Raw genomic sequence first — 23309 nt, forward strand, 5'->3', positions numbered from 1 at the left:
AGGCAGAAAAGTTTTCAAGTCTCTATTTCAAAAATAACCAGCCCAAAACAAAACTGGATGTATAGCTCAAGCGGTAGAGCTCTGATCTTGCAAGCGAAAGGCCCTGAGTTCAAACCCCAATTCCACCACAGAACAAAATGAAAATCTTCTTTAGGGCAGAGGTCATATTACAGCTTTGTGTCTGAGAAATTATAATATAAATTTATAATATGTACTTAATAAATATTTCTTGGAACAACAGAAAATGAAGTCCCTCAGCCTCAAGCAAAAGAGAGAATATACATCAGTGAAAACTGAGAGTGACAGTGCTATTTCTTTTTTTTCTTTTCTTTTGTCGGTCGTGGGGGCCTGAACTCTGGGCCTGGGCGCTGTCCCTCAGCTCTTCAGCTCAACACTAGCACTGTACCACTTGAGCCACAGCACCACTTCCAGCTTTTTCTGCTTATGTGGTGCTGAGAAATCGAATCCATGCATGCAAGGCAAGCACTCTACCACTGAGCCACCTTCCCAGCCCTAACAGTGTTATTTCTAATTCTCAGTCTAGCCTTCCTTTCCTCTTGTATGGCATTCTTATACATTTGTTAACAAGCTATGATCCAAACCACATCCGAGGAAGGCAGAGGCCAAATTGACTCACCTTTTGTATTCCTGGAAGCTAGCTGCACTTGGCTTTGATCATCTCTAGTCATTTTTTAGGTGACTGATGGCAAGTGGGAATGGGTTGGAGTAGGGGTGGTCTTTGCCGTTTCCATCACTGTCAGAAGTGAAACTCGAGGCAAGTAACAGATATACACCTCTTGTCTTCTACTGGGGCTGGGAAAATTGATCTCTGAAATGCTTTGACTACAGGCAAAAGGAGCTGTATTTCATAAGCTCAGCCTTGCAAATACTCTTTCACTCCAAGTAGGTAACTGTTTTCGATGGGCAACTAAGTAAAAAAAAAACAAAACCCTAATCTTTATTTTATGACCTTCCTCTATCAGATATAGTGCAAGCTAGGAAAGCAGTTTTGTTTATGCTTGCAATCACTTGCTCGTCTGGATTACTTCTTTCTCTCCTACATATTTCTGTAATTTCATGCATCTTCTCTTTATTCTCTCATTCTTTAATAGGAAGATCCCTAGACACACCCCTGGCATGCAGCAGGTGTTTAATACATTCCAGAAACTTTGGAAACAAGTATATGTCCCCTCAAGGTTCTCCCTTGGAGAGTAGTCTGATATTCAGCATTAGCTGAAGGGTAGGCCTGGAGAGAGGCCCATTTTCCTGCTGTTGGGATGAGCACCAGTAAATTGTGCCTGTCATCCTAGATACTCAGGAGGCTGAGATCTGAGGATTGTGGTTCAAAGCCAGCCTGGGCAGGAAGGTCCAGGAGACTCTTATCTCCAGTTATCCACCAGAAAACTGAAACTGATATTGTGGCTCTAGCCTTGAGCAAAAGATCTCAGAGACAGCTCTCAGGCCCTGAATTCAAGCCCCAGGACCAACCCTCCCCCCAAAAAGGCTGATATTAGAAGAAAAAACTAGAGTGTTGATAACAAATTTGTCCCTTGGAGAAACTTGTACACATTCACAGGCTTGTATCTTGGCATTCATTCTCAGCTGATTCTAGAAGGAGCTAGAGCCACGTTTAATTAGTACCCATCACAAGTTAAACCCTAGTGTTGAGTGCCAGGTTCCAAACAAGAGGACCCTATCTTGGAATCACAGCTCGTACTGTAGTCCAGCAAATCAGGTACCATCGTTGAGTACAAATTTAACAGCATACCAACAAGTTTTCTCAAATTGAAGTTAGTAATAATTTAGTGTGATAGTTTCAAATAAAATTAATTCAAAACTCAGTGCTAAGCAAAACATCAACATTTTAGAGATAGAATCAGTCATTTGGCTGGGCCAAGCCATATTGGAGCCTGAGGGGGGGAAAACCTGTAAGATCCTGTCTTCTTTTAAAATGTGAATATTTAGCTCATCCTGAAAGATTGTGGCAATCATTTTGATTTCTTAAAAAAATACTACATTAGAATATAATTTCTGCCAGGCATGGTGGCTCATACCTGTCATCCCAGCCACTTGAATGAAAAGATGGCAAAGTCAGGGCCAGTAGGGTCAACTTAGCAGTAGAAGCACATGGAGCTTATGAAAATGAGCTGTGTTCATAGAGGCTCCCTGGGGACTGGTCCCAGAGCTCAGAGCATCATCAGGATTCAGAAGGAACATGAAGACTTGGGCCAGCCCCAGCACTGGGGTGTTAGAGCGGACTAGGCCAGGCATGTCCATGGACAGAAGATGCCAAGGAGAGGGAAAGGTCAGCCTGTGGGTATCCCAGAGGGAAACAGAGCAGCAAGGAGGCCTCTGGGGTCTGTGGGGCCATACTGGAAGGCAAAGCTTCCTCCTACCTGGCTACATCATACCGTGGCTCAGACGGTTCTTCCACTCATGTCTCCTGGTGCCTGGCTCTCTCACTGCTATGTTGTCGTATAGGAACACTGGTCTAGAACTCATCGGGATGTGTTTTCCTGACAAATGGCTCCATCAGGAGGCCTGGCAACGTGCTCTTCCTTTCCACAGGAGGATTTACAAACATGTCAATCCAGAACTGTGATTCCAGAAGTGTGCTTGCTGTAGCAAAACCCAAGGATGGTTGGAATTCAATGTATCTACCACAGGACTCTTCTCAGACTTCCCATGCCAAGGACATGTGGCTGAGTCTTGTGTCCCAGAGACAATGGCAAATTCGTTCTTTAAAACTAGCTATTGAATGGGGGGTGCGTATGTGTGATTTGTGCCTGGTTTAAAGGTAAAAGAAAATAAGTAGGGAACTTTTAGTGATGGAGATGGGAGTTGCACTAACAGGACACAATGATCCTAAGTGACAATATTCTATAGATAAGGGCTTTGGGTTGGAGTAATGGCTAAGACAATCAGTGACAGTGCTCAATTAGTATTTCTGGAATTCAGAGTTACTTGTTCACGGCCTATAATGTAACCATGTGTTCCCTTCTTCTTCTATTGAACACTCCCTGGCCCCGGAAATAGCGGTTATGGTGCTCGTGGCATTCCTCCTGCAGAAGGACCTTCTCTGTTCCCCACCAAGGCAATGTCATCCATCTCTGGCACAGGCCTTGGGCCTTCCACTGAGGCCCTTTCTGCCGCCGCCCCCCAACCATGCTGCAGAACTGATGCAGTACGCTAGAGCATGCTTTCTCTTCCTTTTTCATTTCAGGAGCTTAACAGTTCCCCATTATCAGAATCAAGACTTCTTGGTTCTATGATGGTGTGAAAGTAAGGCTTATGCTGTAGGAATGGTCCTTGGAATTTTAGATTTCAAATGTTTGGGGAGGCTTGCATCATTGAGTAGCAGTGCCGAGCAGCAGCAGTAACCCATCTCAGAATTTACAAGGGAATAATCAAGACTCTACAGTGCACTATCATCCATCATCCCTAGGTATCCTCAAGGGCAAGCTCCAGAATGCCCCATCTACCAAATGGGAAGGTCACTTACCCCTCATATAAAGAGGTCTAATACGTGCATATAGCCTGCACCCCGCCCCTGACTGATGCCTTAAATCTCCCCTAGATCCCTTATAGTAATAACACTATGTACATTGTAAAGTTACATACAATGTGAAATGTTATGTGAGCGATTAGCATACTACTTGGGGGAATAAAAAGATAAATCATGGAATCAGCACATGCCAGGCACAATATTAGATATTACACAATATATAATGTGAGTGTACATGTATGTGAACATGTCTCCCTAGGGATTGAATCCAGAATTTAATTATTTACTTACCAAATACTTTTGTGGTATCTGAGTTTGCTTGGCTCCATGGACACAGAGTCCTTCCCAGTGGCGTGGACTGTGTTATCAGAAGGACAGGGTAGCTCATCAACCTTGGTCTTTGTGGCTGTCAAGAGACAGACTGGGACAGCACTAGCAGTGGCGGGCATGGAAGGGATCAGATAGCTTCTTAAGAGATGCGTATGGCAGAGACAGGATCGCTGGGCTGCCTGGGAGCTGTGACTTGCTGTACCTCCCAGCATGGGGACAGAGAGAGGGAGGGACGGGGACTGAGCCAGGCAAAAGATGTCAATTTAAAAGTCATCTTGGGGTTTCTTCTAAGCGGATTGCTTTTGTGCTATTGTGAAGTTAAAAAAATATCAGGACTGGGAAGGTGGCTCAGTAGTAAAGTGCTTGCCTAGCATGCATAAGGTCCTGGGTTCAATTCCTCAGCACCACATAAGTGCTGTGGCTTAAGTGGTAGAGCACTAGCCTTGAGCTGAAGAGCTGAGGGACAGCACCCAAGCCCAGAGTTCAGGCCCCATGACCAACACAATAATAATAATTTAAAAAATCAGAAGACAGCTGAGCACTGACCCTAACTTTTCTAAAAGTTTTGTGTTTAAATCTAACCTATAGGTTTTGGCAAAGAAAATTTAAAATCTTCATACGGTTACACAGTTAAAAGGATCCGAAGGGGTTAAATTAATTAGAATGGTTTTTATTTTTTCTTTCTTTCTTTTCTTTTTATCCTAACAAGGCAAGCTAATTTTCTAGTAACTATTTTCAGAACATGGAGTAGAAAAACGGATTGGTTTGGAGTCCTTCAGTGAGTCAGATAACTCTTCATGAATAGTGTCACTGTCACAGACAGGTACAAGAGTGGTTCATAAAAAAAAATGTGTTGATACATGTATCGTAAAATGTATTTCCATCCATCTCCCTCAGATTATGAGAAAGCTGCCAATGGCCAAACAGGTCATTACAAGAGTCAAGACTTTTGAGATAACACATCTTCGGTCTTGTCTTTCTTCCTCCCAGATGTGGGAGGAAGGGCAGGATGTGAGTCTTCATGTGAGATTTTCAGCCACACTGCTTTATTCCAATCTTAGCATTGTTTAAACCACCTAAGTTTTTTTTTCTTTCTCTTTTTTGGCCATGAAAATGGATGGACTGGAGCAGAAAGACCATGCATATGATTAGCATAATAACAGGAAACCTACACAAAGCCTTGGCTTATCCTGACTTCTCTGACCTTCAGCACTTTAGCTAGAGCTAGAAATGACTCCAGCTTTTTAGCCTTAGTATGCAAAGGTGGGTGGAGATGGCATAATTTCCCGAAATCATTGCCCTCAGAGAGTGACAAGGTGTAAATTTCCAAAATGTTTGAAATTTCTGTCCACTAGCCGAGTTTCCCTGCATAGGGTAGGGCCCTAGTTAAGGATTTATCTCAGGCTCTGAGCCGCGGGCCAATGAACACTGGTGCTGTGAAGGTGAAAGGCACACAGTCTCCAAAGCTAAAGAGCCATCCATGTCAATTTGCAGCCAGCTAAGTGGCATCAGCGGTGGGAGAGCTATTTACACTCCCTTCCTGCCCGGAGAATTACGGTGCTGTAACCGGGAGGGGAGCGAGGGGAATTGAAGGGGCTGCTCAGAAATATAATGGTCATTTATAGCTAAAGTACCCCCATAACAGTAGGCCCTTTGCTCTCATCCGCAGAATGTCCAAGGAATTGGCAATGAGAGCACACAGCACGCAGGCCCCTGGAGAGCCCGGCCGCATGCAAGGGCCGAGGGCATCTGCTTGGCTTGTCTGTAGCAACAAAGCCCAAAGATCTTCCTGAATCCTGTACTCCTTCCACAGCCAGAGAGAGCTCCCTCAACTGGATCCTCCTCATCTCACAAGCAGAACGAGTGAAGGAGGGAAAACCTGGAGAGAAATAATTAGCCCACATTCATTGTGCAATTTGAAGAGAGTACTGTATTTTGCAGCCATGTAAATTATAGCATTGCATTATCAAGATAATCATTTGTTTTTGTGACAAGAAATCACACCATTAAGCGTTGCATCTGCATTGCTTTTTTTTTTCTTAAATAGACTTTGGAATTTTTATACATGTCATCTAGGATTCCTGCTAAACATTGAGATCTGTTCCCATCCTCCCTAAATGTTCCCTGGCAGTAAGAATTAACTCTTTCCTCAGGGGGGCAGAGAACCCTGTTGCACACTCTGTCCCACGTTCTCAAAATAATCCCACCCAAGGAAGATCCTGCTAAGTTATCGGAAAGGGCACCTCTGGACCTTCTATGCAATTGTGCCCAGGCTTTACCCCCAACAGAGGCTGTTCAAACTGGAAAAGGCATTAATAGGGTGACCCTCTCATTGATTTGGTATCTCTGGGAGAAAGCTACTTTTCCCGTTTGTCCTCTGAGTCCCAGGTTATCTTTTCCTCCCCTACAATCCCATGATAATTGCCTTATATTCTTATAGAATTTGCAATCTCCTTTCTTGGATTATAACTCTGGGTCTGCATGTTTTACATGTAGACAAGAACAATGTATTTTAAGAAGTCTCAGTGACTTCAGTTTCATTGGTGTCATGCCCTGGCTGTCTGACCCATGACATGTTACAGAATTTCCCTTGTCTCAGTTTCCTTACCTGTAAACTGGCCACAGTCAGGCTTAGCATATAACACCGAACGAGTCAATATATATAAAGGATTTGGCAAAGAAACTGCCTTAGAAAGGCAAGATTTTGATTTTACTTTTCTTAAAACATAATGGGTTTTTACTGAGTAGAGAATCAAGCAACCAATGGCAGGCTTATTTTTTTTCTTTATGATGGAATCTTTCCTGAAAATGGTCTTAAAGAGAGTGCTCAGGAAACATTTGTTCTAAGGGACTGAAATAATAATGAGATTTTAATCAGATACAAATGGCACTTGTGTAAAGTCTGGAGCATAGGTTGCAAGTAAAATTGAGTGGTTGTGGAATATAATATTGAAAATCACTTACAGCTATTGTATGACTGAAAGTAAGGATATTAATTCTTTCTGATTTGATGAACTCACTAATTAACAAAGGAAGATACTGGACAGTGAATTAATGAAATACAATATGACCTTGGCAAAAAAAATTGATTGTTCAATTGATCAAAGCAGTTCTTCATTGGTCACACTCAGAAAAAAAATCACTCAATTGTTGAGCTTTCAGTGGTCAAGTGACACTTGAAAGATCAATGCTTTTATTAACTTGAGTGACACCTCTTGATGGACAGTGTCAACCAAAGAGGATCTTCTCTTCAGCCTAAATGATTCTATTAGGACGTACTGGGATGCCAGAGGGGATCTTGGCTAGAAAAAAGTAAGGCTTGATCCTGTGGTGGCTTTTGCCTGTAATCCTAGCTACTTAGGAGCCTTGGATCCTAAGTATCTTATCGACTAAGATCCTAAAGGATCAGGATTTGAAGTCAGCCTTGGCTGGGCACAAAAGTCTGAGAGACTCCATCTCTGAAATAACCTGTGATAAACCTAACCAGTTGTAGCACTGAAGTGGTAGAGCATTAGCTAGCTGAGCAAGTAAGCTGAGCAGATATGAAGCTCTGAATTCAAATCCCTGGTAACAGGCAAAAGGAAAAGTGAGGCCTGGTGCAGTCTTAGGCAGAATCATTATTTCTTACGTCAAGAAGAAAGCATGACTTGACTTATCTAGGATTACATGGGAGTCTCACAACCAATAGTAGCTCGAGGGCTGGAGGACAGGCAAAATCCAGAATTCTAAATATACTTTGAGTTGTGTGCCGGCATCTTTCAGGCAGTTGATCTTGCAAATTAAAACTTTCACACAGCCAAGTTAAATGTTTCTGATATCAGGGTTTACACTGGATTTTGAACTGTTTTAACTGATATTCTACCCTGGGCTTATTGTTGATGAGCCAAGTATCAGGGTCCTGAAGAGAGTAGTTATTGCCTGTGGAGAGATCTGCAATGTTCATGGACATCTGTGCTTGCTTCATTTTCAGAATTTTAGCCTGAAAGGAGTTTTAGTGTCTAACTGATTGGAGGAAGTGCCTTTCACTTGAAGAAGAGAAGGAAGAAAGGGACTGTGGCTTAGAAATAGCAAAGCTGGGAGGTGGGCACCGGATTTTAGAGGCGATGTTCAGATCAATAAATCAGATGTTTGTAAAGACCCCTATGTGGAAAAATAAATAAGGTCGCTTTCGGGAATATTCAGAAGCCAAATTCTGCTTGATGAAGATAAAAATAAAGAAAACAAAGCAATAGTAACTGATTCTTTCCATCTCCTTGGAAGACTGAGGGATGTCTTGTAGCACGGATTCCACAGGACACAAAGTCTCAGTGATGCAATACAGTAACAAGTGACATTCTTAAAGGAACACAAAGCCTGGATTCCTGCTAAGCATCTCATCTGGAACAAATGTGTCATCCTCAAAGCCTACAATGTATTCCCACTTACACATGGAGCGATGCAGTCTCAGATAGGTTATTTGCCCAAGGTCACACAGCATCCAAGTAACAAAGCACAGATGCAAGCGTAGATGAAATAGCTATACATCATTATTTTGCTTGTTGACAAATATATAACATATACTTAGTATTAAGTTTACATTTGGTTATGAAATAGAAAGGAGATCCCTTATTCATGTCCTAGGGTTTTACTGAGTGAAAGAGAAAGGATTTTGTTGTGCTCAGAAAGAGAGACAGAGACAGACAGAGAGACAGAGAGAGAGGGAGAGAGAGAGAGACCTTTATATCTGAAGCTGTTTCCGTGAAGTGTTATCAATTGTAGGGACAAAACATTTTGGAAAAGCAGCTTGGGTCTGTGTAGCTTGAAGCATGATAATTTATTCAGTTGTATCAAAACATGGAATAATAATACTAGTGCCAACTCTAGTATTAAAATCACACTCAAAGTATGGGGCGGGGGAATGGAAGGCAATTTAAGGGTTGTTTAAATGGAATTTAACCCCAGTCTTACGGTGCTTAACAAACTCTGAAAGTCATCAAGCACAGGACTTTCATCTTAATCATGCACCCTTGTGTCTAAAAATACTTGCTGATGGTTCTTAGCACGGTTAGTAGAGCCTCTTGAAAAACTACTAAGAACTCTTGTTAAGAATTCATGTGCCTTGATCCATGCTTACTCCTTTAATAAGTGAGAGTCCTGTTTATCAGAACTGGTCTTTGGAGGGTGTACGTGCTGTCCCTCTTCCTATTAAGGCTCTGAAATTATGAATATGCTCTTCTTCTGTGTTTAAAAAGCAGACAAGCAAACGTTTTCAACACAGCTAAAGTGATCACCCTTTCCACATTTTCTGCAGATAACAATACCTTCATAATTAAAGTACTATTATTACTATTTAATTGTCTGGCTCATTGTTTAATGAATAGGAACTAGTTAATTATGGTGATGTGGAAAGACAAAGGACAGTTTTCCATGGGGGATGCAGAAGCTCTCAATTTTATAATGTGGGCTGCAAATTGCTTTATTTATACTTCTGAACATCAGAACCTAGATTCACACATCCTTGTCAAATTATGAATCTCTTTCAACATGATTTGAAAATGTGTTTAAGTAGGAATTTTTCCCCTCAATTTTGCATATTTTAACAATATCACATTTACCTCTGAATAGGCAAGGAGGGACCTTTCTGGATCCGTTCATCAGACAAGGGTCAGAGCCTCCTTTTCAGCACTCCCTGGCAGGGACAGCTCCCAGGCAGATGAGGTCAAGGACTCCTCAAGTTCATCCCCTGGCCCATTCGCCTGAGGTTTAAACTTCGGTAGACCTTGGGAGGAGTCTGGACCCAGTTGCACAATTAATTCTTCTTGCTTCCCCTGCAACCTATGGTGCTGAGGTATATTTCTATGTGTTTCGGCTGTGGGTTCCAAAATGTTCCAGAGTATGAAGTACTTTCACATTCATCATGGCCATTTGATCCTTCCAGCCTGTGAAATACGGTGATTGGGCATTCTGTGTACCCTGTAGATTAGGAGGTTGTGTGGCCTCCATTGGTCTTAAGCCTAAGGAATGGTACAGAGGCCTCTGCAAGCCTTCTAGAAAGATGAGTAATTACCTAAAGCAGTTGTCGACACTACACTAATCATGTGAACATTTTGCCAAACCAACAAAGTAGGGAACAGAGGTCCTGGGGAGCCTATTCTGTGAAGCTTGTGATCGTCATGTGGAGAGGTGTCGCAAGTCACTTTGTGCGGTGATATTCAAAACTTTGAGGACATTCAGAGGCATGCCTCTATGCAAAATTGTTCTCAGATGGAGTTCAGCCCCAAATAGATGCATTGTGCTGAACCATTGAATCTCTCATTTAACTGTGTGTGTGTGTGTGTGTGTGTTCAGAAACACAAGGCTACATCAAGAGAAGTGATTACTGGGAGACCAAGTGGTTCTTCTAAAAACTATATAGTGAACAAAATACGTCTTTTTTTAATTTTACAGCGAAAAATAAATCCTATAGGGTGGCATTATACTTCTCAACTATTTCCCTTCTGTAATGCATTAACCATGCTACAATAAATGCAAAAGCCAAGCCTGGCACTCAGGGCACATGCCCATAGCCAAGGCTGCCATCTCTGCCAGCACACACCTTCTACTGTGCCCAAGGCCCACTCGCCAGATGTATCACAATCTCTTCCATGAGTTAAATGCCAGGAAGGGTGGAAAGAGGGCGTGGAGAAAATTCAATAGTGTAGCAAAGGCTTATTAAAACTGGTGTTTCTTTAATGAGAATCTCAGACATTGTTAATGCCACTAATGCGAATTTCTTCATTTACCAGCTACATCTCAGAGAAAACTTCTAAAATCTGAGCTTGCTAGTATTGATCTCCACAGGTTTTTCATCTGACGTTTTTCTAGGAACCTATCCATACTTGTGCTTAATATTGATTTTAGCATGTTTCTTTGCTGTTTAAAAGTTTGGCATTGTGTTTTATGTGTAACCATGAGATTAAACTAGAGTTGAATGTTAATTGTGCTCTAACCCTGCCAGATACTCTGTCTAGAAAATGTATTTCTGTCTTATCCCAACCACACAGCAAGAATTCAGCGTTGATGTTTCTAAGAATCCTTCAATCTGAGAAGAATTGAAAACTATTGTTCTGATGGCTTCCTGGCCAATTATAACACTGCATGAAAGCGAATTTCCATGGCATTATTATAACTTTCATTACATTCTAGAGCTCATTGTAGCCTACATACAATTTAGGAAAATAAAATGGGTGACCCTATTAAAGATATACTAAGCTGATGAAGGTGATTGAACATTAATTGATTTTAAAATATATGCTCCCTAAAACCTAATGTTTCTCATTATAGCCACTCCCAGAACCAAATAATAACCTCCTTGACCAGATGAGTTCATCTCTGTAGGAATATTGACTCTATCAACTGAAGATTTCAAAACAAAGGTTGTGTTCACACTCTCCAGTTACTGCAATAGAAGTACATTCATTTGTTTGACTAGTCTGAAAGTTTTAACAGCCAACAACCCATATGAACACCATGGGAGTCACAGAGTCAATTCAGAGAGCAGGTGGGATTAGGAACACAGCAAGCTACTGGAGGAGATCCCAGCCCTTAGGCAAAGAAGCTGAGGAAGGCAGACAAGATTGAGGAGAGCCAATAACAGCACTCTGCAAGGATAAGCAACTAAGAGAAAGGCAGGGGAAAGGCCACCTACAAAGTAGAGCGTGAGAAGAAAAGAGTATTTTCACCTACTAAAATTGGGATGCAAAGCAATGTTGTAAAAGAAGCAGAAGCCCCTCTCTCAATGTTGGGGATTCTCAATGGTAGGCAATTCCCAATGATAGGCTTTGCTAGTGGAATACTGGCTGGAATTCTACACCTGCTCAGGACAAGCGGTACGAGGTAGGCCTGAATGTTTGGTAGTGTGTAAAGTGTGCAGTTGGTGGAGTGCCAGAACAGAAAGGCAAAAAAGTTATTCAGAATCTTTCAATTCTTGTATCAGTTCATCTGAGTCCAAGGAACAAAGTCAGGACTAATGAGAGCCACATAATTGGAATAAGAGGCATGTGACCTAATTTTAGGTGAAGTGTTATGAATATGTATGATCCAAGTATTGTTCTTGTGACGTTGAGGAAATAGTTAGTAGATGAGCATTAGATGCCTAGGAATTAGGGCTTGATTAGAAGCAACAGCAGTCTATAGAACAGAAGATCAAGTTAGCAAGACACGAGAAGATGATGTGAAGTAAGGCAGATGATGTGTGCAAGATTTGGCAGAGAGACTATCAGGCCATGGACCAACTTTTACTAAATGCCTGACTTACTAGAATAGGGTACATGATAGTGGAGGATATTAGCCATAAATACATAACATGATCCCCTATTGTGGGACTTTCCAGTTTAGCTACAAGGAATTTCCTTACAACAGGTAACAATCCTCTAGACTGGAGAAGGACATTGCTAATGGTCTGAATAACAAAAAGTACTTGTGCCAGGAGAGGAAAGAGAATATAATAGAGTTTAGAATGAGGAGAATTCCTTGGAGCTGTATGTTTTGACATTATTCTTCTCTTAGGGCACAGACTAATATTGGAATGGAAAGAAGGAAGAATAAAAGAAGATAGAGATGGAAATTATTTTTTTCAATAACATTGTAACAATTGTTATAGTTGTTTGTTTTTCTAAAGGATATTTGCAATCCAAGTGCTTGTTGTAAAATAACGGAATATGGTACCATTAGGGTTTTTGTTGCTGTTGTTGTTTTGATTGTCCTGTTAGAACTCAGGGTCTTATGCTCACTCAATCCGGTGCTCTGTCACCTGAGTCAGATTTTTATTATTTTGGTAGATTTTTTTTATTATACTTCCAGGAAATTTTGGAGAGAGGGCCGAACAATCTTTGCTTTCTGGTCTGGCTTCAAACCTGATCCTCCAGCTCTCAGTCTCATGAGTAGTTAGGACTATACAGGCCTGGGTCACCACCATAACTTGAGTTTTGATATGAGCCCAACAGTCACCTCCCCCATTTCCTGAGCATTACCAGGTTGCTCCACTGAACTCCAAAAACACATAAGCCAGTCGGTGCCAGTGAAGGAGTTGGACCCTTGGAGCTTAAGAAGTAGCTAAGATGGGAGGGGTAGGGGATGAAGGAATAGCAGGAGAAAAACAAAGGAGGGGGTAACAATGCTCGACGAGAAACGGACTCATTACCTTACTCATGTAACTGTCACCCTTCTATATACCATCTTTACAATAAAATAAAATTTTTAAAAAAGTAATTAAGATGGCCAGGATGGCCCCAGGTACCTTATAAAAATTCAGACTGGTGGGGAAAACACACACCCAAGGTAAATCTTAAATAATTCTCATGAGTAAAGGTCCAATGTAAACTATATGACACACATGAAATTCAAAGACCCATAAGCAATGATCAAAAGAAACAATAGCAGATTCAAACATAGAAAGACACAGATAGTGAAATTACCTGATACATTGCAAGCAATGCATATATAGTACATTATTGAAAGTGAAAGACAATTTAAAATATGACAAAATAAAATGAGAGTATAAGTTAAACCACTGAAATTTGAAAAATAACCATTATGCTTTAGAAATTTAAAAATAATAAAATATTATTACATACTAATATAGAAACAGTTAGATATGCACAAAAATGTAACATAAAAAGAGAGTGATATAATAAAATTATATAAACATAGAAATTGAGCTTTTAAAAATATAAATTAATTTATAAACTCTAGTCAAAGTGATAATTAAGGAACTGAAAGTTAGATCTGAAGGAAATACTGAGACACTAACAGCCTAAAGATATCCAAGAATAAAAAGAATAGGAAAGAAAACCTGAAAGTCTTTTAAAAATGATATAGTCTAAAATATGTTGCCAACAATTGCAGAAAATAAACATAGAAATGAAAGGAGGGAAGCATTGGTAGAAGAGAATATCGTATTATTCAAGAGACAGCAAGATACAACTACATAGTATCATGCCTGTAATCCTAGCTACTCAGGAGGCTGAGATCTGAGGATCGCAGTTCAAAGCCAGCCTGGGCAGGAAAGTCCATGAGACTTTTATCTCCGATTAACTACCAGAAAACTGAAAGTAATGCTATAGCTCAAATGGTAGAGTGCTAGCCTTGAGCTGAAGAGCACAGGGACAGCGCCCAGGTCCAGAGTTCAAGTCCCACGGCAGACCAACAAACAAACAAATAAGACAAAACTACATAGTATACATTAAAAAAAATCGCTCAACTTGGGCTGAGAAGGTGGCTCAGTGGTAGAGTGCTTGCTTTGCATGCATGAGGCCCTGGGTTCAATTCCTCAGCACCACATAAGCAGAAAAAGCCAGAAGTGATGCTGTGGCTCAAGTGGTAGAGTGCTAGCTTTGAGCTGAAGAGCTGAGGGACAGCACCCAGAGTTCCAAAACCCACGACTAACAAACAAACAAACAAAAAAATAGCCCAACTTAACTATACCCAAGTGAAACAATAAAATGGAAGACAAAATGGTATCAACACACCTGATACTGAATCCCACATGGGCATCCGTGGCTCAAGTCTGTAATTCTAGATACTTAGGAGGCTGAGATCTGAGGATTGCAGTTCAAAGCCATCCCAGGCAGGAAAGCCAAAAGAAACCCTCTGAAAATGAAGCTGTGGTTCAAGTGGTAAAGGGCTAACCTTGAACAAAAATGCCCAAGGATAGCATCCAAGCCCTGAGTTCAAGCACCAATAATAGTAACAACAAAACAACAACAATAATAATGGGAACCATCATCTATGTTGGATTTTTTTCTTTTTCCACAGTTTGAGGATATAATTCTATGGTCATATGGCTCTAGTCTTTCTGTTTAAACTATGTGTATGTAAATTATTTTTAATATTTGCTTAATATTACTGTATCTTACTCATTTTACCATCAGTATTTCTATTCTCAGTAAAATAACTGGTTGAGTGTGACTAACAGAATTGTTAGAGGGCTTATATATACTCAAAAATATATGTAGAGAGACAAAGCTAAAATGTAATGGATTAAACATATTACATACAAACATGGAAAAAAATTGAAGAAACCAAAGACATAGAAAGAATCTTTTTCAGAAAGCAAAACTACATGAACTAAAAACATATCATATATAAAGGCAATCAACAATTAAAAGTGGGATATTTTTAAAGAAAAGACTTAAACTTTGCTTAGCAAGTTCCAACAAGAAAAGGAAAAAATTAGACAATACTATAAATAAGGAGATGAATTAGTATCCTGTATAAAGTGTAAAATATAAATATAAATACAGCACTTATTTTAAAGACAATAACAGTAATCGCAATGGTAGTTAATATCCATTGATTATTCGATATGTTTTTAGGCTTGTTTTATATTCAATACTTGTATGCCATTTAATTGTCACAACGGGTTTGTGATTTAGGCCTTTTATTATGCTCAACTTTTAAAAGCAGATTTATATCAATATTTTATAAAACAAAAAATTATTAAATTCCTTGAAAAATATAGTTTATTAAATCTATCTGAAGAAATAAAAGTATAAAAGTTATGTTACCAATTTGAATGTTTAGTTAAAATCATATCACAATAATATTATAATAAAAATTACAGTACAATCAAAAAAGAATTCCATTTTAAAATAAATTCTTCCATTTTCTAAAAAAAAAAAAAGTAGATGGGCATGAGTCACTTATGACTGACCTAGCTACTCAGGAGGCTGAGATTTGAGGATCACAGTTCAAAGCCAGCCAAGACAGACAAATCCAAGTGATTCATCTGTAATTAACCAGTAAAAACCCAGAAGTGGAGCTGTGGCTCAAGCAGTTGAACACCAATCTTGAGGGAAAAAAAAAAAACTAAATAAAAGTACAAGGCCTGAAATTCAAGCCTCAGTAAGAAAGGAAAGTAGAAAATTTTCTAATGTATTAATTAAATACTATAGTGACAAATACAACTGCAAAAGATCTAAGCAAAATACAACTAAACTAAATTTACCCAAAAGCAAAAGCTACTGTCACCTAGTGAAACTGAATTTATCACAGGAATGAAGGGTTAAGACTAGCAAATCTTTATGTAATAGATCACAGTAATAGTTTAGAGATTTGAAAACACATGTAGTCATTAAGGAAAAAAATACAATCCTCACTTTATCAACAGATGAGTCACTAATAACTTTTAATAAAAAATAAATGTGTGTATATAACACTTGAGTTTCCACTCACAAACATGCTAGGTAGCTTGCAACCATCATTTTCTTTTTTTACTCCTTTCAACCCTGAAAGCTATTCACGATGATGCTCTATATTGCATAATCCAGATGTACTGCTTTCACAAATTTAAGCCCAAGGCCATATTACCATTGTACCATTCCTGCCCAAGAATAGAAGATGACAGAAGCCCCTCAGTGGGAGCAATTTGCATTAGTTACACAGTGTCTAATACTGTGACCAGCACCAAGGCATTTTTCGCTAGTTATTGCTTCAAGTTAAAACTGTTTTAGTAGGGGCAGATGGGGCTCTCATCTATAATCCTAGCTACTCAGGAAGTTAAAATCCAGAAGATCACCATTCTAAGCCAGCCTAAGCAGAAACATCCTGAGACTCCATCTCCAATTAACCACCAGAAAGTCAGACTGGAGGTGTGGTTCAAATTGTAGCACACCAGTTATTAGCAAGAGAAAACCAAGGAAAAATGAGACCCGGTGTTCAATCCTCAGGACCAGCACACAAACACTATTTCAATTATGAGGAAAAGTTGGATGTGTATATTTTTAACTTGTGTAGACTACCATACATTCAAAAGACAGTAAATTTTTATAGCACTTGTTATATATTTGAAGTATGTCTACATACTAGATTATTGATTTCCTTTAACAAAAAAGGGGCACTTTGAATTATGCACATGTGTTCATGTGGAATTTATTCCCTTTATACTTGTATCATCTTATAATCTTTTGGTCCATAAAGCAAATTCTTTCATATGCAAAAGACAGAATTAAGAATTATTCTACATCAATTATTACTTCAGTAAGTATGCACTAGTATAAATTGCAAAGAATAAGTAAGAAACTAACATCTACAAACAGTTTAGAGGTCAAGATCTTGAGGGATTTACCAAGGCTTGAACTTTTAAACTTTGAAGCAAACCCCAAAGGACAACATGTGAACCAGTAGCAGTGGCCATCCTGTAGTTTTAGAAGTACAGCTTACACAGCTATTTGCATATCTGATCATGTTCTCAGGATCTACGGGAACCTTGACATTAAAAACAATATTTCCAGTATTCTGAATCTCAGCTGTTCTTTTATAAGAGCTAACCAAAAGCCTTTCTGGAATTGGTTCTTTTTGTATGCATGTATACTTGTGGAATGTGTATTTGTGTGTGTTCTTGTAGGGTTTGTGTGTGTGTGTGTGTGTGTGTGTGTGTGTGTGTATGCGCGCGCACCTGCTTCTTCAAGTGGGAGGCCATCTTAATGCATCTATTTCGCTTCTGTCTGTCGAATGCTTTTATGCTTTTCTTGCTTCTGAGATGTTATCAGGCTTTTAAGATTTTACTTAGGTGATGTGAAGAATAAAGAAAAGTTCTGTATGCCCTTTCCTGGCTGGCTCGTAATGTGCAACACAAAATATCACTTAGGATTTAAGAGCCCATAAAATAGAAAGCTTGCTTAACTCGTGATGCTGGTGCCAGCACACCCCAGCACCTCAGCGGTCCTGAGATTTTATGGGTGTTGGCGTGTGCAGCCTGAGCCACATACATTTGTTCTGTGATGGGAACCCCGGGTCAGAAACAGCACAGGCTTTTCTTAGCTAGTTCTATTTTCTTGGTCTTTGAAAATATTCCTAGGAATCCTCATTCTAAAAACCCAAATGCTTGCAAACTCAGAATCATTCAGAAGTTAGCAATGGGCAGCACCACATACACATTTTCTTTCACAGAAGGGAACCGAAATGAACCTAAAGCATTTTCATAGGAGTCAGAAACATCAGATGGAATGACGCTTCGTTCTCAAAACTGGCATGGCAGACTAGAGCAAGGTAGGACCTGAGGTGTGAGGTGATAACATATTGCAAGGTTTTATTTGCTGGAAGAGCCACGGAAAAGAAAAGGGGAAGGGAAAGGAAAGGAAAGGAAAGGGAAAGGAAGGGAAGGGAAATTTAGACAGCAAGTAGGAAAAGAAATAGTAGGATACCAGAGAGGGAAAGATGCCTAAAAAAATCAGAGTATGGGGGACAGTAAGATGGAGGAGAATTGAGTTTTCTCTCTCCCCATTATACCCTACCTACAGAAGTTTCTAAGCCCCTTCTAGTCTAAGAGTTTCTCACTCTATTTAATTTCATGTTTATTTCCTCCCTGAAGCACATGTTTCTCCAATCCCTTGGATTTCTGAATATTTAATGAAGTATTCTTTGCCTAAAGTTGTTTGGCCTTGAACCATGTCAAGCTCAGATGATCTTCTATCTTATCATCTGTTTGTCTACTCACTGAATTCTTGTGTCCTCTAGAATTTTTATGTCCTGCCCTGGAATTAAGTGGCTGGGGAAAATGAGGAAATACTACACCATCTAGATTTCAGAATGATGAATTGTTTAACTCACCATGGTCTGTTGTTAAGATCAAAAGTTTTTATCACATCAAGTCATTGATAGGTTTGAAAATTGAATAGCTTACTTTCATAAGTTTTATATTTAATAAATCCATGACTAAAATTAGCAGTCCTAGCCATGCAATATTAATACATGCAGCCTTTAAAGATAATAATAAATAAAACACTGAAAACTCATTTTCATTCTTAAACATTTTAATGAAAGGAACAGGCATGCCCCAGTTTTTTATTAAATAGATAACAGAATACTTATAGAGAGAGCATTAGATTTGGGGTGGTGAGTTCTTTTTTTCTGGACAGTGAATTCCTTTAGGGTGTGGCATGGCCCTGTGTGAATGATGGTGGTGGCTTAGGTGTCTGGCCTAGGTGCTTAGTAAGCTTCAAAGTTGTCTTTAGGAATGATGTATCCCCACTTGCAAGGCATTTTCAGCTTCTTTGTCTTAAGAAAAGGGAAGTGCAGAGGGAAGTTTGCTCAGTTCCTGGATCATCTTTCAACAGGAAGTAGCTACCTTGTGACTGGAATCAGTAACTGAAGGAAAAAGCCTGAGCGATATTTAAGTGGCTTCCGTGGTTCTGCGGGAGCATTCCAAGAGCAAGTGTGTGAAGGCCATGTCACGAGTGTCTGTTTGCCGCCTGGGCCAGTCAGTGTCTTGTGACATCACATTCCCACTCATCCAAGCCACGTCCTGTGCAAGCATGTGGCTGTCAGGACACCTGAGCAGGCAGGCCTGCTGGGACAGTGGCAAGGGGAGGTGGTGGATGGACACAAGCATATGGTAAGATGAAGTTGGAAACTTCCCGCAATGCTGGGGTATTGAGGACCACATGGCCAGTGTTGGTTAGAAATGGGCTGGAGGCCATAGCTTGAGTGGTATAATGCCTGGCTAGCAAACATGATTTCCTGAGTTCAAACCCTGGAAATACAGGAAGGAAGGAAGAAAAGAAGGAAGGAAGGGACGGAGGGAGGAAGGGAGGGAGGGAGGGAGGGAGGGAGGGAGGGAGGGAGGGGCAAGTTCTACACTGGAGAGCTGAGGTTGAGCACAGGAGGACAAATCTTCCTTGTTTGTCCTCTGAACCACAGAACAGGAGGATTTCCTGTCTCCTGTATTTTCCTGTGCATTTCCTCAGCTCACATGGTGCTTGTTAGGCCACTTTCAGAATTCAGTGGACCATTGCTCCAACTAGGCTAAAGATTTGACTGAAAGTGTACTGAAATGGTCACTTTTCTTCCCCATACCCAAATTATAGGAAGCTTTACAACTAAACTTACAATTTTTTTTACAGAGTATTTTTTTCCTTGAGGAAATATGTCTGGACCTGACCAAAAAAAAAAAATCTAGGTCAAGTCTGCATCATGATGTTACTACACCAAGAATAGATGGATTGCTAAGTGAGTGGGTAACTTACTTGGAGCAAAGCTATCAATCAATATTAAGAAAGACTGCAGAGAGGATGGGGGGAATCACTTAAAAAGTTTTCTAATGTGATTGTACAAATTAGCCTGAAAATAAAATCTACACATCAGAGGCACATTATGTCTACATAAGAAAAAGTTAAGTTCGGATTCTTTTTAGTATCTGTAGCATATTAGAAGCTGAGTTAGATTATTAGCAAGATTATGCCAATGAAAGTAACATCCATAATCTTTTGACAATGAGCCCAAAACATAAGCAAAAAAAGAAAACAATAAAAGCCTCTGAGGACTCATCAGGCAGATTTCTCTTAAAAAGCCAGAGGAAAGGGCACTTTTATTGCATTTCAAACCTTTGTTTCATGCTTCCTGGAGCTGTTATGTACAAGTTATTTTCTGGGTGGGTGCCTTGCAGAGGAGAATACACATGCATTGTTACCTGACAATGTTGGACTTCATTACCAAGTTTCCTGTGCTGAGACAACATTATAAATCAGAAAAACTAAAATGCATCTGTTACATACACAGGTTGGCTGAATTTGTGGCACAGTGACATAGAACAAAGATCACTAGATCAGTCAAACAGTTGCATCCTAAGTGGTTGACTTATGCTCTTTCAGAATATGCTATTGTGCTCTTAGGTTGTTAATAATCAGCCACCTTTATGATGACAAAGACCAGCAAGAAAGAGAAAGAAAACAGTTCATTACAATGTCAATATCATTCTCTTTAAGTATCTGTTACATCCAACCTAGAAGGATACAGTAAACACATCAGACTTGACATCCAAATATGTTGTCAATACATTTTTGCTCACTCAGGGAGAGGGTAATGTTTTGTGGTGATCCATTTATTTTTATTTGATTTATGCAATATTTTCATTGGCTTGCAGAGAATCCCAAATCAAAACTGTCCAGAGAGAATGTCTATTACTTCTGCAGCCTAAAATTTGGGGTTGTGAGATATGAAGAATCAAGGCAGAGCCTGCTGTTCTGTATAGCTTATTTTCTTACTCTGCTCATTTGCGATGTCTAATTAGCAGCTACGCTATTTCTCATTGCTGTTAGCTCCTCAATCAAGGATTTCTGCTGAAGGAACCCTGCTGCTGGTGCTAGAATTAAAAAAAACAACTCATATTCATGCAATCAGCCCTACGAACACCACCCCTTCATCACCGAGCAAAAAGAATGATATTCCCTTCCTCTTCTGTAGGCATTACTTAGTCCTGTTACTTTCCCCCTTAATGTCAGATCTTAGTCATTCTTAGGTCAGGGTGGGCACAGAGGAATGGACAAAAGGAAGAAGTTGAAAGCCCAGGGTCAAGTGAATTTCCAATAAAATCTGGAGAGACAGGAAAATATTCATTTTGTTGTCAAGTATATCTATTATCTGTAAAAATGTAACACATAGTCTAAACGAATCACTCCAAAGAGCAAAATCATATTTGTTAGATATCTAATTGGTCTTTGAGATAGTACATTTTTACATCACGTCAAAGCAATTCAGAAGAAGAAGAAGTTAGTCCTTCCCAGTGTGCCAAGCATCTCCTTTAGCATAAAGGATGGAGGAGAGTGCAGATATCACACCCTATGTCTGGGAGATTGTGGCAGAGACAGAGAAGGAGCAGACAATAACCAGGTGCTAGGAGCTCATGCGTGTAACCCTAGCTGCTCAGGAGAATGAGATGTGAGGACTGTGATTTGAAACCAGCACAGGCAGTCTGTGAGATTTGTATAATCAAAAAGAACCAAAAGTGGAGCTGTGGCTCCAAGTGGTAGAGTGTGAGCTTTGAGCAAAAATGCTCAGGGACAGCGCCTAGGCCCTGAGTTCAAGACCAGAGCACACAGACACAACCCATAAAGACATGGACAATAAATGAGTGCAATATGAAAGTCACAGGTGTTCTGTGAGACACAGAATTGGGTAGCCAATTCTAATAGAATTAGCATCTAGACTACATGTTCCATGATGAAGAAGACTACCACAGAACTTCAGAGTGGCGGACTGAAGACTTCTGAAGATACATTCCTCTTTTAAAGCAGAACATCTGTAAAGATACTCTGAGGTATCACTTTCCAAACTCCTGGGCACTAACCCAGGGCTTGAAGTAATCTGGGAATAATAGTCAGTAAGAAGGACGAGCACTAGGTACAAGTACAGAGCATTTCACTGTCTTCTTCTCTCCATATCTGGAGTGGTCTTGGGAACTAACAGCTCGTAACCATAGGGGCCATGAGAGCCAGCAGCTGTAGCCTTTGGGCAGGTTCAGAAGAGATTTGTAGATCTGCTTTGTCTGCAGGTGATTGTTTCCGTTTGATAATTTCTGAAAAGTTTCTTCTCGGGGCTTGTCTGTATGACACATGACTAAGAGCTTATCCTAAGAGCATTTGTAAAGAAAGTCTAAGTAAGTCAGGCCAAAGACACAACGGATGCACATTTTCTCTCATAGGTGGAAGCTAGAATTAATTTATAATTGTATAAGTAAATACGTTGGATGGTATGCAAGTGTATACAACTATATTGACCGAAATGCAGTACAATCAAGGGAGAACTCAAATAGCATTATTCCTTAGAAAGGCAAAGTCAACATTCAACAGAAAACACCAGGAGTGGGTACTTGAAGGGACTGGTGAGGGGCCAAGGGACAAGGCATAGAAGGATGAAGAGACGAAGTGGAGAGAATGCAGTCAAGAAGTCAGTGTATATTCCTACAAAATTAAGAAGAGTGAGGGAAGGGGAGTTGGGAGGAGTGATTGAGAATGTTTGCAACTATTGGGAAATGAAATATTCAGAGCTTCTAAAAAGATAGAAAGCTAGAAATTCATTCAAACCTGTGTCTAGTTCAAGAGGGTCCATGAAGGCTCTGATTGTGTTTCTCTGATTGACCATGCGACTCAGTGCAAACAGGAAGCAAAAACTAGGGCAGAATTGGCACGAGTGCATGCACACACACACACACACACACGCAGCTTCTCTGCAATGTTGGGGCCAGGTTTACTGATTGCACTGTGACCACTGACCACTATGCTAATGATGAAGAGTTATCAGTAGCTGCAAATGACAAGAAGATACAGAAGCACTTCAGGAAATTCATTAGCCAAAACTCTCATAAAACAAATACAAAGAACAACAAAGGCTCAGAGAAGATGAGACTTGTATGCTGATTATATTATTTATAGTCCTTAGACTACTCAATTTTCAACAACAACAAAAAATTTGCCAGGGGCCAGTGGCTCGCGCCTGTAATCCTAGCTACTCAGGAGGCTGAGATCTGAGGATCATGGCTCAAAGCCAGCCCGTGCAGGAAAGTCTGTGGAACTCTTATCTCCAATAAACCACCAGAAAACCAAAAGTGGCACTGTATCTCAAGTGGTAGAGCACTATCCTTGAGCTGAAGAGTGCAGGGGCAGCGGTCAGGCCCAGAGTTCAAACCCCACAACCGACCAAAAAAAAAATTCATGAGAGGTGTGAAGAAATAGGAAAGCAT

This window comes from Dipodomys ordii, unplaced genomic scaffold, assembly GCF_000151885.1.
Source record: "Dipodomys ordii isolate 6190 unplaced genomic scaffold, Dord_2.0 Scaffold98, whole genome shotgun sequence".
NCBI classification, from domain to species: Eukaryota; Metazoa; Chordata; class Mammalia; order Rodentia; family Heteromyidae; genus Dipodomys; species Dipodomys ordii.